Source organism: Sus scrofa, chromosome 9 (genome assembly GCF_054392235.1).
Source record: "Sus scrofa isolate SSC_HxYL_T2T_F1_AM1 chromosome 9, Sscrofa_HxYL_maternal_Yorkshire_Landrace_v2.0, whole genome shotgun sequence".
NCBI classification, from domain to species: domain Eukaryota; kingdom Metazoa; phylum Chordata; class Mammalia; order Artiodactyla; family Suidae; genus Sus; species Sus scrofa.
In genome coordinates, this window is record NC_139391.1 from 124,620,323 (window position 1) to 124,637,166 (window position 16,844).

Consider the following 16,844-nt stretch of genomic DNA (forward strand, 5'->3'; position numbering starts at 1 on the left):
TTTTGGCTTATAACATGATGTTAGTCCTGCCCTATAACACCAGCTAAATTACTGAAATGTTAATTTTGGAAGGAAACTTAGAGGTTTTTTTCAGCAACCTCACTTGATAGATGTTAAAACTAAGATCCAGAGAAAGGAGGTGATTTACCCAAGGCTAACTAGAAGCTCAGTCAGGATTATATTGATATATCAGGCTTACGAGAGCTGATTAGTAAATATTCAGGAATTGTGTAGCCAGTAGTGAAACGATTGGTACTTTGAAACCCACCACAGTAGGAGTATTTACACCACAGAAATTGGCAAATGCAAACAAAGCCAGGTTGTTTTTTTCAGATAACCAGTTTACCGGTATAATGATTACAACTCCAAATGCCTAGCTCTTATCCCAGTGTTCTTGCAACTACAGAATTGTTATTCTTTTATTAGCCTTCATTGCACATCTCAGGTTTAAACATCTAGCCCAGTTATTCCAAATGCTCCTTTTGTGACATCCCAAAGCATCTCTAATTATCTCGAGTTACTATGAAACTCTTCAAACACTCACCAACCAAAATTAATGTTAATTAGCTTTAATTATTTTATATAGACACATGGTATACTCCAGTTATATGGGTCATGGAATGAAATAGATCATATGGATCTCACCACTCCAAAAGGTTTGGGGTTTATCCATCCCTGCCTTCCCCAGCCCACATATCTACAGTTACTAAGTCTTTTCGACCTGGCAGCTCAGGTCTTCCTGGTTTCTGACAAAATTCACTCCATTTGACAATACATAGAAGCTCATTTCCAACAGGAGTTGGGCTAAACTTGCCACTCCAAGTCCTGGTTGCAGAGCCCTTGCATGATTCCATAGGCTTCCACATGCTGGAACAACGAGAGACTTCACATTATCCCTTCCCCAAGCATTCTGCCCTCTTGCCTGATTCCTACTCTGCATTTCAACTATCCACTGGAATGAGAGCCCTGGCCAATTGTTAACTGTTGTGAATGTTCTTCCCCAGTCCTTGTCCTCCTTTCCAAATGCTGGACCACTAAGCAGTTGTTGCTTCAACCAGGAGTAACTACCCTGGTTTGACATCTGTGTTAACAAAAGCATCATCACTGCTAATATGCTACTAATCTCTCTTCCCACCAGAATAATGCTGATAGATGCAAACGCCTACCTAGATCCAGGTCAGGTGTGCCATGAGTCCCTAAGCCCTGTGATTTAGTGACTGGTAAGCCTTGCAAGGGAGAGCTCAGAAGCTGAGACATCCCCTGGCTTGACCCCATTTCTTTACTGAAAGTAAGATTTTAGGAAACAGGAGCTCCTATTGCGGCTTAGTGGGTTAAGAACCCGACTAGTATCCATGAGGATGCGGGTTTGATCCCTGGCCTCATTTAGTGGGTTAAAGGATCTGGCGTTGCCATGACCTGCGGTGTAGGCCACAGATGTGGCTCAGAGCTGGCATTGCTGTGGCTGTGGCATAGGCCCACAGCTGAAGCTCTGATTTGACCTCTAGCCTGGGAACTTCTACATGCCACAGGTGCAGCCCTAAAAAGATTAAAAAAAAAAAACAAAAAAACTAGGAAACAAACTGAGAGGCCCTATGTCAACAGGTGAACAGTAATTATTTGTCAGGGCAGTGGGGTTGTGGCTGCTTTTATTTTCCTCTTCTTGCTTGTACATAATTTCTAACTTTTATACAATAAACATATATCATTTTTAAAGAAAAAATCAACTAACATTATTTTTAATCAACGCTATATCCAAATATGGCATCATCACATCAGTAACTAATTATTCACCCAAGTCACTAAAATATAGAGCAGTGAGTCCCCAACACATCCACGATTGGTCGACTGTGCTCAGTCTGCTCTTCTGCAAAGACAATTCTGGAGGTCATTCACTAAGCAAATGTTTATTCAACACCCACTATATGCCCAGCATTGTCACTTGCACTGGGGACACTGAGATAAATAACATATAATTCTTGCCCTAAAGAAGCTCCCAGTCCATTGAAGTAGTAGATATTCAAAAATTTGATTGTAATGCAATGCAGTCATTTTCTAATGGGTATATCCTTGGCTTTTCAAATGGGAGCAAGCACAGGGGATGGTACAAGACTAGAAAGAGGGAGATGTGGTATTCAAGGTCATTCCACAAACAGCCAAGACCAATGAATACTCAACTAGAGCAACTACAGGGAGCTTGGAGGAGAAGGAATAGATAAGAAAATACATATATATCAATTGGTACTCTGTTGAATATAAAAAATGAAGAAGGAAAAGTCAAGGACAATCCCAAGTCTCTAAGCTATTAAAAACAAAAACAAAAACAAAAAACCCAAGTCTTCAGGCTCTAGAGGCAAGACCACAATGCCCCCTTTTTTGGATAAATGGAAGAGGAGCCAGTTTGGTGGAGGAAGATGATGACTTCAGCTCTAGACATGCTAATTGTGAGAGGCCTGTGGGCAGAGGTAAGTGGGGTTAATGAGCAGTTAGTTATAAGGGTGTAGAGCTTAAAAAGGGGGTCTAAGGAGAGAGACGTGATGACGGAAGCCACAGGCATGGGGAGTGCTGCCTAGGAAAAGCTTGGAGTTAGAAGACAAGTCTCAGGAAGCTCTGAGGAATACCACCATTGATGAGCTGGACACAGAAAGAGGAGATTGTGAAAGACACTAAGGAAGTGCCAGAGGGGGGACAGAAAGCCAGGAGAGGACGGTATCCCAGAAGCCAGAGGAGATGATGGTTTCCAAAATGGGACCGTAATCAACAATGCCAAATGTGGGAGAAATATTGAGAAAGGCAACAAGTGTGTCAGTGTCCTCCACAGCACTGGGTTGACCAACAAGGTTTGATGATCACAACATGAACGATTTCCGTGGAACTATGGTTAAGGGAGTGAGGAGTTAGACACAGAAGTCACTTATGCAGTGAAAGGAAAGTAAGAAAAAAGAGACAGCAAGTAGAGTTACTCTTTCAGAAGCCTGGACGTGAAGAAAAGGGACAAGAGCTGAGCCTGCTATGAGGCACTCGGGACTGAAGGATTGGTTTATGGTGGATAAGATGAAGGAGAGTGAAATGTTGATTTGTATGGAGATTGGGGGTATGGAAAAGGAATACAGTTACTGAAGGAATAAATCTCAAAGGGGGCTAGTCACGTGGGATCCAGAATAGAGGAGCAGAAGTTAAGCCTGGCACAGAGGAAGAGCATCTCTTCCTCTGAGAAAGAGATACGGGGTGGGGGGGGGATGGATATGGATGGAGGCAAGGGACATGGATAAAGGGACTGGATACTGAGACCTCTCTGTGGAGTAGACTGCTGGAGACCAGGATGAGCACCTGGCAAGAGACCTAAGCAATGTTATGAAGATTTGGATTGGCCAGTGTCGAAAACGGGAGTGGACTTTAAGTAGAAGCATGTCCTCAGAGGAAAGGCAGGAGGTGAAGCTATTCTTGGACAGATTTGAAGCTCCACAGGATACTGACTGTCTGTGGTTTGGTCCATAACATCCTGACAGTGCCCAGCACAGCACCTGATGTATGACGGCATGAGCTCAATAAAGTTTTATTTATAAATGGACATGTTAAATGAATAACAGCAACAGCCTTACTGCAGATTGTATCCAATAGCTTTCACAGTCTGAAAACAGAATTAAACTCTGATGAGGGGGTCCCTAGAGAGAGTAAAAGGGAACGATGAGGCAGTGAGTTAAGGGGACTGATCAGAAAGTGTTGAAGAGATGCCATGTGGGATATAAATGAGACAGAAACACAGGAAAATCATCCGCAAACCTTGTTAAATTGAGGTCCCTAGAGATACTTAGGAGAGAGTGTAAGAAAAATATTCAAACACAAGTCCAAAAAACAAAAGCCTTAGTCAAAGTGGGAGGGACTGGATCATAGCTACACCTGCATTTCCAACAACATCTGATACATTTCAGTGTTTTGAGGCAGCCAGCATCTCATAGCTCTAACTCCAGGAAGGAGTCGGGGCTGCAGGGGAGGTCTGTGCAGCCAAGTCGGCACCTCGAGCCAGCCTTGGAGATATGAAGCTCTAAGTTTTTAGCCAGGGATTGGCCACCAAGGCTCTGACCCCTTCCTGCAGGTGAGCCAGGTGCCAGGCAAGAGGGAGAGCAACGTGTGCCTGTCAACAGCTCCAGTTATCAGGCAGGAGGCATGCCAAGAAAACACGGTCTAGGGGCCAGAGACAATTAGCCTGGCACAGGCACTGTAAGCTGTCCATGTCAATCCACAGTCCAAGTGACGCTTTGGCCACTTTACTGGTTTTCAACAGGACCACGGAACCCTGTGGATGAGCCCTGACAAAAGGGCTCCTTTAGAGCCCACCCACGTGGCTGCCGGCAACCTGCCCTCCCTGCCGCCACCTCTGCCACCAGGAGCCGGAGAAGGAGGGAATCACCAAGAAGGATGCCTCCATTCTTCCTTATCAGCCCTGGGCGGGCAGAGGGGCCTCACTTTCTCCTCTCTCCCCCTCCCATTTTACTGATGTCCCTGAACCAGGATGAGGAGGGTGCTGCTGTGACTTACAACCGCACGTCAGGCTCCATCAGGCAAAGGGGACTCACTGCACCTTTTAAATGAAATAAAAGGCTATTTGATATGCTGGGAGTGTCCTCCCAGCCCCGGAGGCCAATTAGAAGTAAGAATAAGGCTCCCTAGGTATGATTCTCAGCTCCACCGCCTGCTGGTTTCGTGGACTTGGACAAGGTACTCGGTATCTCTTTTTCTTCATCTGTAAGATGGGGAGACTAATAGAACCTTCCTCAGAGAGTTATCGTAAGAGTAAAATTAGATTAAAACTTACAAAGTACTTGACAGATAGTAAGCACTCAATAAATGTTAACTGTTACCATTTCCCTGAAAAAATGCTGGAAAGTGCTTAGGAAGCATTCTGCACACGTCATCCATCAGGAGTTAATTGATTATCCATTACTGTTCTGAAATCCACGGCTCCTCCTCCACACTTACCCTGGGGTCCCCACTGAACCATGAGATCAGGGAGAAAATGAGAAATGATATCGCATGATTACACACACCAAAAAGAATGGGTGAAGGTAAGAACGTCATAATTAGAAACTTCAGGAAAATGCAGTTCTATGCTTCTCACATTGGAGTTCTTATAGTCCCAGGGACAGGGCAGGATGTCACAGGATCAGCACCCATTTTATTTTGTAAGCAATTTAAAATATTATTTTAAATAAACACAAATATTGCATTATTGGATATTATGGAATAAAATTCAAATTAGTGTTAATTTTTACAGCAAAGCATGAGAAACCTAAAAAATTTTCATACTTGGGAGAGGGGGAAGACGTGGGATGGACTAGTAGTATAAAGTTAATAAATGCAAACTAGGAGTTCCCGTTGTGGCGCAGCAGAAACGAATCCGACTAGGAACCATGAGGTTTGGGGTTCGATCCCTGGCCTTGCTCAGTGGGTTAAGGACCCGGCATTGCCGTGAGCTGTGGTGTAGGTTGCAGACATGGTTTGGATCTGGCATTGCTGTGGCTGTGGTATATGCCGGCAGCTACACCTCCGATTAGACCCCTAGCCTGGGAACCTTCATATGCCATGGGTGTGGCCCTAAAAAGACAGAAGACAAAAATATATAAATAAATACATATATACATACATACATACATACAAACAAACTATTGCATTTGGAGCAGATAAGCAATGAGATCCTGCTGTATGGCACAGGGAACTATATCTCCTCACTCATGATGGAGCATGATGGAAGATAAGGTGAGAAAAAGAATATATATGTATGACTGGGTCACTTTGTTATACAGTAGAAATTGACAGAACACTGTAAATCAACTATAATGGAAAACGTAAAAATCATAAAAGAAGACAAAAAATTTCATACCTGCAGTGGGGCACACACCCACAAGTATGCATACGTGTGTGTGCGCACGCACACCCACAATCACAAACACATACCCCCAGGAATTACTCACTGCCATTTGGTAGAAATGTTCAGAGAGACACCTTCTAAACAAGAGCAGACATTCAGACACATAGCTGATGAGCTGGAAAGAATCTCTGGAAGGAATCAGCCCTGCAGGTGAAGCAGTGTCTAAGCCAGCGAGACTCAGGGCAAGGCAGAGAGCTCCGTGATTTACGGACTCGCAGCATGCCACGCTCCCCACTGCTGGGTAAAGAACCCTCTGTTATATAAGACTCTCAAGGGTACCCAAGAGGCCAGTGACTCTCAGTTTACCTGGGGCAGGAAGCACTTGTTCTGCAGTTGTAAGTCCTCAGACTCCTTCTAGAAACACACTCCAATAGTTGAGAGTCAAAACATTCTTCCTTGGTGGTAACATACACATGCGACTCAGCCTCGCTGGAACTCTCTGAATGGGGGTAAACGTCCTGCCACTCAGCCACCTTCTCATTTCCAGGTGACATCGTCCCAACCCCATTTATGTTTCCTCATACAGTTTTCTTCCCTCAATCATTTTGGAGTGTAGCTAAAGCCTAGGGGAAAAAAATAGAAATTGACACGTGGATTGAGTTTTAACTCTGCCGTTTCCCAGCCGTGTGTGCCTTTGGAAAAACATCACTCATTCTCTATGAGCCCCAGTCTGTTCATCTTTAAAATGAAGTCTAACAAGCACCTCACAGGGCTGTGATGTGGATAAAATGAAATGATACATGATGAAACACCAAAGTGTCTATTAAATAGAGGTTTTCGATAAATCTCTGCCTCTCCCTCTTCCAGGTTCCTTACCTGCTGTTAAGGTGTGACAAGCTAAACCATATGCGAAGCTCATAAGTATGATACAGGTTAGTGGGTAAGTGCTCTGGCTTTGAGGTTCCCAGTTGGATTTGAGTTTCAGAGCCTCCCCTGATGAGCAGTGAGACTTCAAGCCACTTACTTTACCTCTCAAGCTATGTCCTCATTTGTTAAGTGGAGGTATAATAATGGATATCTTCTCAAGGTGCCTGTGGGATAAATGAGGCAGTGCACTGTTTGCAGCATGTGATAGGTGTTCAACTAATATTTAATGGTTAGATAAATGCCCGATCTAGGGAAAGCACTTGGCAGAGTGCCCACGCAGAGTAGGTGTTCACCAAGTGGTTGTCACCAATGTTATTGTGTAAAAGAACATAGCAGGAGAGTTCCCTTCCTGGCTGTTCTGGGTGTATGTTCTTATGCTCTTTTATCATACAAATTCATTTTTAACTTTTATCTTAGCCATTCTTTATTTCTGACTTAGAGTCTAATCTCAAGTTATTTTTTAAAGCTTTTCTCTCATCATCATAATCCATTGCATTCATAGCTTGTCCTCCCCAGAGATGGGCATCTTTGGCTCTTTATTTGCATTACCCAATGTAACAGCCGAGTTTGTCCATTTGGGGGGCAATGAAAGTGAGACCAGAAGGGTAAGAGAGTTTATCAAACTCACGCAGTGTCAGTATCAGTCATTAAGTGGAGGAAATGGATGACAGGACTTGGAGTCAAAACTTTGTTCCGAAAAGTATACTGGTTAGTAATAGCAATGTGATATATTTAACTCAAAATGCAATTATTTGAAAATCCAACCCTCCTACACTGGTGGTGGGAATGTAAATTGGTGCAATTACTATGGAGGACAATATGGAGTTTCCTTAAAAAAACATAGAACTACCATATTATTCAGAATCTAACTCCTGGGCATATATCCAGAAAAGATAAAAATTCTAATTCAAAAAAATACATGCACCCCAATGTTCATAACAGCGCTATTTACAACAGCCAAGACATGGAAGCAACCTAAATGGCCATTGACAGATGAATGGATAAAGAAGATGTATATACTCACACACAAACACACACAATGGAATACGACTCAGCCATAAAAAAGAGTTAAACAATGCCATTTGTGGCAACATGGATGGACCTAGAGTTTATCATACTAAGTGAAATTAAACAGAGAAATAAATATCATATATTACTTACATGCTGAATCTAAAAAACGATACAAATGAATTTACTTACAAAACAGAAATAGATTCACCAACACAGGAAACAAACTTATGGTTGTCAAAGGGGAAAAGGATGGGGAATAAATTAGAAATTTGGGGTTAAAAAATTCACCCTACTAGAGTTCCCATCATGGCGCAGCGGAAATGAATCCGACTAGGAACCATGAGGTTTCGGGTTTGATCCCTGGCCTTGCTCAGTGGGTTAAGGATCCGGCATTGCCGTGGGCTGTGGTATAGGTTGCAGATGCTGCTCGGATCCCAAATTGCTGAGGCTATGGTATAGGTAGGCGGCTACAGCTCCAGTTGGACCCCTAGCCCAAAAACCTCCATATGCCACAGGTGCAGCCCTGACAAGGCAAAAACAAACAAACAAACAAAACACAACACACTATTATATAAATAGACTAACAACAAGGACCTACTGTATAGTACAGGGAATTATATTCAATATCTTGTAATAACTTGTAATGCAAAAGAATCTGAAAAAAGAATACATTTATATGTCTTACTATACACATTTCAATGTATTCTTTTCAATATATATATATAAAACTAAATCACTTTGCCGTACACTTGAAACATTGTAAATTAACTATACTTCAATAAAAAAAAATCCATTCCATAATCTTCAAAACTATCAGTCAGTGTAGATAGATTCAATAGATTCATTCAACTTGACATATATATATCCATAAAATAAAAACAAAAACTCAAAGATTTCTGTATTTCCTCCTATCCCACCCATCAGTCAGTCAAGGTACATGCCACTCTGCTCACACTACTCCTCTGCTCACAGCTCCTTGTACAGAAATAGTCCATGTGTGTGCACAGCGTGAGTGCATACACTTATTTTAGCGGCACTCACATCTTTGTTCTCTTGGCCTGGAATTAGTGACTGCAGACATAGCAAAGAGCCCCAGGAGTGCTGTTCTAATGCTGAATTTAGCACATCAGGGCAATTTCCATAGAAGCCACTAATGATGCCAAAAGACAAAGTTCAAACTTCAGTTTCTGGAGGACACTGAAGGGCAAGACAAGCTGATGGAGAAGTTTCTTTTCTAAGCACAAATGCCTGCAGTCATCCCAGGGAGATGGCTAAAGTTCATTATTTTCAGGAAGCATCCCCATAAATGAACGCTACAGATTCTCTGCATGCTAAGTATAGACTTACTGCCTATCCTGACATTGCTCTGTGATGCAGTTTCCATACAAGCTTCCTACGAATATTTCCTTTTCACTAAGGAGGCGATCATTTCTAGGGTCCACAACATCATGGCTCTATGACTCCACACCCTAGTGCCGGCCAAAATGTCATTCATTGGATGGATGATGTCACTAAGTCTGACTGAGGCATAGAGCCTCACCCTGGGAGAATCTTTTAAAATTACCTCCTTCAGTCAACAAATAATATTTTAGACAAATATTAATTCATTATTCATTGTAATGGGAATCTTTTCTCCTGGATGGGCTGGCCCTCCATAGTGTCTCTAACAAAGCTGCTAAGCCCCAGGGCTATGGGGAAGAAACCCAAAAGAATCCTGGTCCCTACCTAACAGCCATGAAATGGGTGAGAAACTGAGTACTTCATTCACTGCGTATTTATTGAGGGCCACCAGGTGCCAAGCAGCATCGTAGGTGTTAAGTGACCAAGGTGAGACTGTTCCTTATCCTCTTGGAGTTTACTGCAGACAAGGTAGCAGGCAATTCCAGGGATCAGTGATAGGAGAGGATGGCAGTAAGAGACGGATCAAACATGCAGCAGAGGTGCCAAACCTGGTCAGAGAAGACTTCCCAGGAAAAAAAGATGTCTCAAAAGCAAAAATAAACAAATGGGACCTAAAAAAAACTTAAAAGTTTCTGCACAACAAAGGAAACCCTAAACAACACGAAAAGACAACCCACAGAATGGGAGAAAATCTTTGCAAGTGAATCAACTGACAAGGGATTAATCTCCAAAATTTATAAACAGCTTCTGCAGCTCCATACTAAAAAAACAAACAACCCCACCAAAAAATGGGAAGAAGATCTAAACAGACAGTTCTCCAAAGAAGACATACGGATGGCCAAAAAACACATGAAAAGATGTTCAATATCACTCATTATTAGAGAAATGCAAATCAGAACCACGATGAGGTACCACCTTGCACCAGCCAGAATGGCCACCATCCAAAAGTCTCCAAACAATAAGTACTGGACAGGGTGTGGAGAAAAAGGAACCCTAGTACACTGTTGGTGGGATTGTAAACTGGCGCAACCACTGTGGAAAAAAGTATGGAGATTCCTCAGAAAATTAAAAATGCAACTACCATTTGATCAAACAATCCCACTCCTGGGCATCTATCCAGAGAAAACCACGACTCGCAAAGACACATGTATTCCGATGTTCATTGCAGCACTATTTACAATAGTCAAGACATGGAAACAACCTAAATGTCCATCAACAGAGGAGTGGATCAAGAAGATGTGGTACATATACACAATGGAATATTACTCAGCCATTAAAAAGAACGAAATACCAGTATTTTTTGTAACATGGATGGACCTAGAAACTATCATGCTAAGTGAAGTCAGCCATACAATGAGACACCAACATCAAATGCTTTCACTGACATGTGGAATCTGAAAAAAGGACAGACTGAACTTCTTTACAGAACAGATGCTGACTCACAGACTTTGAAAAACTTATGGTCTCCGGAGGAGACAGTTTGAGGGGGTGGGGGGATGTGCTTGGGCTGTGGGATGGAAATCCTGTGAAATTAGATTGTTATGATCATTATACAACTACAGATGTGATAAATTCATCTGAGTAATAAAAAAATAAAATAATAAAATAAAGATACAAAAAAAGAAAAAGAAAGAAAGATGTCTCAACAGAGACCTGAAGGCTGTGAGTCCATCAGCTTGGAAGGAGGCCAGGGGAGCAAGAGAGAAGGTGTTCCCAGCCAGGGGATGGATATGCAAAGGGCTCAGAGGGAAAAGAGGGCCTGTGTGTTCAGCATATCATCAGTGGGTTTTAAGTTCAGTGTGGCTGGAGCCTAGAATGCAAAAAGAAGTTGCTATACACTGAATATCTGTGTCCCCCACAATTCATGTGTTGAAACCTAATCCCCAATATTAAGAGGTGGAGCCTTTGGGGTGATTAAGTCATGAGGGCAGAGTCCTCATCAGTGAGACTAGTGCCTGTATAAAAGAGAGTGCGGAGAGCTCCTATGTCCCTTCTGCCACATGAGGACACAGTGAGAAGATGGCCCTCACCAAACACCAAATCCGCCAGCACCTTGACCTGAGACTGGCCAGCCTCCAAAACTATGAAGAACAAATTTCCGTCGTCTCTAAGCCAGCCGGTCTATGGTTCTGTGTCATAGCAGCTTGAGTGGATAAAGACCGAAGTGATGAGTGCTGGGACCGCAGAGACCCTCCTAGCTGCCTCAGTCAGCAAGTAGAACAGAGTGTAGCCCCAGCCTTCCCACACCCAGACTTTGCACACAATACAGCAAAAGTGTGCTATTTCTGCCTGTCCTGCATCCCATCCTAGAGCTTCTGGTAAGTAATCATTAGTTTTCCATGGATGGGCTTCCGTGCCCCTCTCCCTTTCTGTAGCATGGAAGGGACTGACTCCATCCCTTATTCTAAGCATGGACACAAAAATTCACACCTGACAGTGAGAGTCTTGCATCTCCCTGGCCAAAGTGACTAATTTGGCAGTTAGCACGTGCCCAGGGGCATGTCCCAGAAGCATGCTTCCAGAACTTTTGCTTGAACTATTGGGAAAGAAGTATGCTTCCCACTGCATTGACTGAGATAATAGAATATCAACCTGGAGCTGCAGGCAGCCATCTGGCCATCAGTCATTCATTCATTCAGTAGCAGCTTATTGAATAACTAGCGTGGACCTCACGCTGTTGTGGACATTAGGGGCACAGAAATAAAAGACATGATTCTGTTTTGTAGGTTTTCACCATCAACTGGAAAGGCAATTAAAGTAAATCAATCACTTTAGTAAGATGTGATACGTGTTACACAGGGAAGAGCGGCCAATTCAAGCAAGTCTTCCTAGGGAGAAAAAAAACACTCATTAAATTTTTTTGGATAATTAGAACTTAATGAGGTGAACTGGAGCATGGGGGTATTTCCAAAAGACGAATCAGCAAGTTCAAAAGCATGGAGAGGAGGTCCAGCTGGGCAAGCCCTGGTGACCCACCACATTCAGATTGAAGGGTAATGCCCACTCAGGGGACTAAGAGAAAGGAGGCCAGGTGGCCAAACTGGGAATGAGCTGTGAAGGCCTTGGATTTTTGCTGAAGATTTCAAGGGGCTTCTTTCTGAAAGACCCAAAGCAGAAGGGACACACTGAGTTGGCATTTAAGAAAACCAGACAAGTGACAATGTAGAGAAGGGCTTGGGGAGTGCCAGTTGCAGGCAGGGTGAGGTAGTGGCCATCGTTCTCCTTTTAAAGTCAATGCAAACCAAACTAAAGCACTGGGGGAAGGGAAAAGTGAGCAAGGAGTGGGTGTCAGATTCAAGAGAGAACCAAAAAAGCAGAATCAATAGGATTTGGAGGTTCACTGTACTTACGGAGCTCTGGCCTGGTAATGATAGATGGTGATGTCCCTGATCAAAATGGAAATGCATTTTACTTGAAGAAGCAGGTTTTGTGAGGAAAGGTAACTTCAGTTTGAGCCATAGTAAGAGGAATTGCTGTCTGCAGGATAATGTACTCAAGGGTATCTCAGGCAATGAATATGAGAAAAGAGCTCCTGAGAAAAGTCTGCAGAGACCACTCACATGTATGGTGGGTGGTGTTCATTTGTGTATACATTGCTTCTTTCCTGAAGATTTGTATGTGCTTTGATTAACATGCTATCAGCACACGTTTTAACTAAAATCATGGATAGGAGTGCGATTGTCCAGGAAAAGCACCGACTTCAGAAATTTTTAAATAATAATAATTAAGGGTAAAAGGCAGAGAAAGAGAAGTTCATGAAGACTAGGAAGGCAGAGCTGGAACAGCATCAAGGAAGCCAAGGGGTCCAGAGAGAGGAAGAATGAGAGAACAGAAACAGATCAAGTTATCAAGAGATCAAGTTACTTATATAAGAACCTGAAAATGTTCACTGATAGGACAGACAGTGGGGAGGGACCAGGAGTGGTTGTTCATTGGCTCATTGGTTGGAATAAAAATGGGAGACTCTCAAACATGTTTTTACCAATGGTAAAAAGCCAGTGTAGAGGAGAGGCTAAAGAGATGAAGGAATAAGGGAAATGAATCCTGAATACGGTCCTTTGGAAGGCCAAGGAGGACAGAGATCAGAGCCAAGAGAAGGGATTACTCAGGGGTCAGGAAGAATACTCTTGCCATTGAGAAGGGAAGGAGGCACCAAGGGATATACAAATGCCCGTGCGGATAATTTTGTGAGCTACGCTAGGCAAGGCTGAAGGAAAATGTACACATATTAATTATGTTAAAGAAATTGCCTTTATCCATCATTCTATTAAAACCTGTTAATGAGATGCCACCAGTTTCCAAAGCTAAAAATGACTGAGCTGGTGCTAAGTTTCAGGAAGCTAAGGCTATTTCACACAGTCACCAGTGATGGGTATTTTCTACTTTCTTTTTTCTTTCTTTTTTTTTTTTTTTTTTTTGGTATTTTCTATTCTATTTGAAACCACAGCCTGGCTTATTTTTGACTCATTTAATTTCTTTCAAGCTGTAGCCTGTGGGTCACACCTATTTTAGGAAATTTCATTTTCCTTAGTGTCAGGCTCTTGTATCTCTGCCCCTCAAAAATCAGCATTTGGAAAAGTACTTGTTCCAATCAATAACCATTTGAAAGAAGATATCTGAGTCTATGTAGAATCAGTGCCTTTAGGACATCTTTCTTAGCAACAATATTTTCTCCTAATAATATATTACACATGGGCCCATCCAGAAGGTTCCTTCAAGTTTCTGTTACAGAAAATCACAGTTTGATGAAACCTGGTTGGTGACATGTGAGATCCATTTCATAAATAAAACACCCATTCCAAAAATGGACATGGAGCAAATTCAAAGCCGTGTGAAAAGCTGTTCAGCAAAGGAAAAACTCACATTTTCCTTTGAGATGAAGGCTCAATTACTGGTGGGGTTAGCCTTCCCACCCATTCATTTTATAGCACATAAACTGAAGCCCAGAATGCCATATGGTTCATAGGATCGTTGCCAGGACCCAAATCCAGATCTCCTGACTCCCCACCCACTGTTCATTCCTCCTCTCATAACATCTATTTTTCCTGCTGGGCAGCAAACTCCGCAGGGCCAGAGGCCTCTTCCATCTTTTTCAGTTAGGTGTCCCCAGCATAGAGGTGACAATCAAAAATATCTGTTAGTAAGTTAACCACACTCAGCGTGGACCACTGTTGGTCCTTTGTGAGGTTTTATGAAGAGCTGAGCATCAGAGCAAAGACCTCAATAGAAAAGAAAAAAGAAAAAAAAATCACTCAACCTATAAACACATAGTTTAGAAACTCTGAAAATATCAGAAACTCAAGATATGATCTCCAGGGCTTCAGGGTGGAAGATTTGGGAACAGCAGCTCAAGCTAAGGATCTTTGCCAGGGCTTCATTTGTCACTGGGTTGGCAGGCACCACACCCCTAGTCATCTATATAGCTTGAGAGCAGAAATTTCCACCATTGCCTCTAAGTCAGCTTTAACTAGCTTGAATCCACTTTAAAATATTTAATAGGCTCCCTCCTCCCCGCCAAGCACTGTAATGCTAAGCCTCCTTTCATCTTCCCATAACCAAACCTGCCTAAAATTTTTATATAAGTTGAAATCACATGTCCTTTTGCACATTAGCAATGCATTCTATCCCACAGGGGACGGGCACGGCCCCACCAGAGTATGCAGGTACTTCAAGGAGTTACGGTTTGAAATAACATCAGCCACAGTTGAAGTTTATTTTTTCAAAGAGGACCCTGTGAGGTTCTTCGTTTTGCTGAAAACCATGTGCCGGTTTGAAAACTTTCTACTCTGGTTAAGACCAAATGTTTCTCAAACAGATCTGCTAGAAGGGTCTCTAGTGGGAATTGTATTCCCTCTTAGCATTCTTCAGTTTGAGTTTAGATTGTGTTAATTGGTTAATGGTGAAAATAAGTACTTACATCTTTTGCCCCTAAATCAGGAGTTGCTGTTGCTGCTTCTGCTACATCCCATCATGACAGCCTGCTGTTACAACTAGAACACTGTAAACCGTGATGCCACGTCAGCCGCCCAGAACCTTTCTGCTTCAGCAGCAGTTTCCCAACGGAAGGATTTGTGTGTAGCTCCTGTGGCTGGAAACATAATCTGACCACCATATTGAGAAGGTCTGAGTAAAAGAGGTCGCTTTTATTGCAGACTTAATATTACAGAATTACAGAAAGAAACTACATACCCCTTCGTGTACAAAATGAGAATTCCAAAAGGAACCTAAATATTATGTTGACAGCAAGGTAATAACTGACCAAAAAAAAAAAAGAAAGAAAAAATCAGGATTAAAAAGTGAAAAAGTAAAATTTAAAATCTCATGGTAAGCATTATAGATTTTAGTTCATTAAAAAATTATGAGCTTGAGATGACAAAAATTATGAGCTTGGAGTGGCAGAAAACTGAAAAGTGAAAGCTCATGAATAGGAAGATTTTTGAATAGATTATGAGACATTTATGTCATGAAATATTCATCAGATAACTAACGACAAATAATAAATTAGAGCTGTATCAGCTGACTTGAAGAGGTTTCCAAGGCACATCAATGAGCAAAAAGGGGTATAATATTGGAGTTCCCATAGTGGCTCTGCAGTTAAGGAATCTGACTAGCATCCATGAGGACGCAGGTTTGATCCCTGGCCTTACTCAGTGGGTTAAGGATTGGGCATTGCCATGAGCTGCGGTGTAGGTTGCAGACGAGGCTCAGATCTCGCGTTGCTGTGGCTGTGGCATAGGCCAGCAGCTACAGCTCTGATTCAACCCCTAGCCTGGGAACCTCCATATGCCGCGGGTGCGGCCCTAAAAAAAGAAAAAAAAAATGATATTATTCTATGATATATTAGTAAGTGAAAAAGTATATTATCCCATATGCTATCATATATGCATATATATGATTATATGTGGCTATACATGACTATTTATGTACTATATAAATAAAAGTATGCAAAAGATATATACCTGGCAGTTAATAATACCTCCTTTGTTTGACAGGGAGGATGTGCGAGGGCAATGAATAGGGACGGAAGTAACTTTTTTAAAGTCTTCACAATAAACAGCATTTATGGCATCCCATTCCTATCAAATTTTCTGTATGTGAATGGTGTGTATGCTTAGAGAAGTATGTGTCTGTTTACAAAAGTGTTAATTAGATATCTTAGGGCGATGGGCTTCCAGATGATTTTTATTTTATTTTCTATAATTTTATGTGTATTTCAATCTTTTTCAAAGAAAACATTTTACTTATATAATCAAAAGAAACAATGAAGCTGCTTCTATTCTGTAAAAATGATTGACATGTGGTAACTTGCCCAAGCTCTTATGCTTCTGAAGCCCTCTGCTGAATCTTAAATAGAGTTAGGTTTTTTCCTCTGTGTTCCAAATACACTCAAGAATTCTAAAGATGCTCTTAGGTTCTCTGGGACAGACAAGCCATGCCAAGGAGAAATGTAAAACACTCTGCTACCCAGACCTCACACAGCCCTCCTCTCCTTTGAGACTGATGTCAGAGGTGGGTCACATCTTCACACCGTTCCGTGATGTGTGATGCAAAGGGCCCCACAGGACAGGCACACACAGAGATGCTGCTGACAGGGCTGTAATCCATATTGCCTCTGATAATGCCACCAGGGGTGACTCAG

The 16,844-nt window shown here is 42.2% G+C and overlaps 1 protein-coding gene across 35 annotated transcripts in view; it reads right to left on the reverse strand.

Annotated features, from left to right (window-relative positions):
* Positions 1 to 15,193, reverse strand: part of SEC16B (SEC16 homolog B, endoplasmic reticulum export factor) — a 64,448-nt gene extending 49,255 nt beyond the window's left edge. For 16 of the 35 annotated variants that reach the window (XR_014816271.1, XR_014816267.1, XR_014816272.1 and 13 more), the window contains exons 1-3: positions 15,123 to 15,193; positions 8,403 to 8,459; positions 6,233 to 6,489 (exon numbers count right to left, since the gene is read on the reverse strand). The gene's annotated coding sequence lies outside the window, so the exon portion shown is untranslated. The remainder of the gene's footprint in view (positions 1 to 6,232; positions 6,490 to 8,402; positions 8,460 to 15,122) is intronic. The other 19 variants (XR_014816268.1, XM_084977670.1, XM_084977666.1 and 16 more) reach the window with 3 other exon arrangements.
* Positions 15,194 to 16,844: the final 1,651 nt, after the last annotated feature.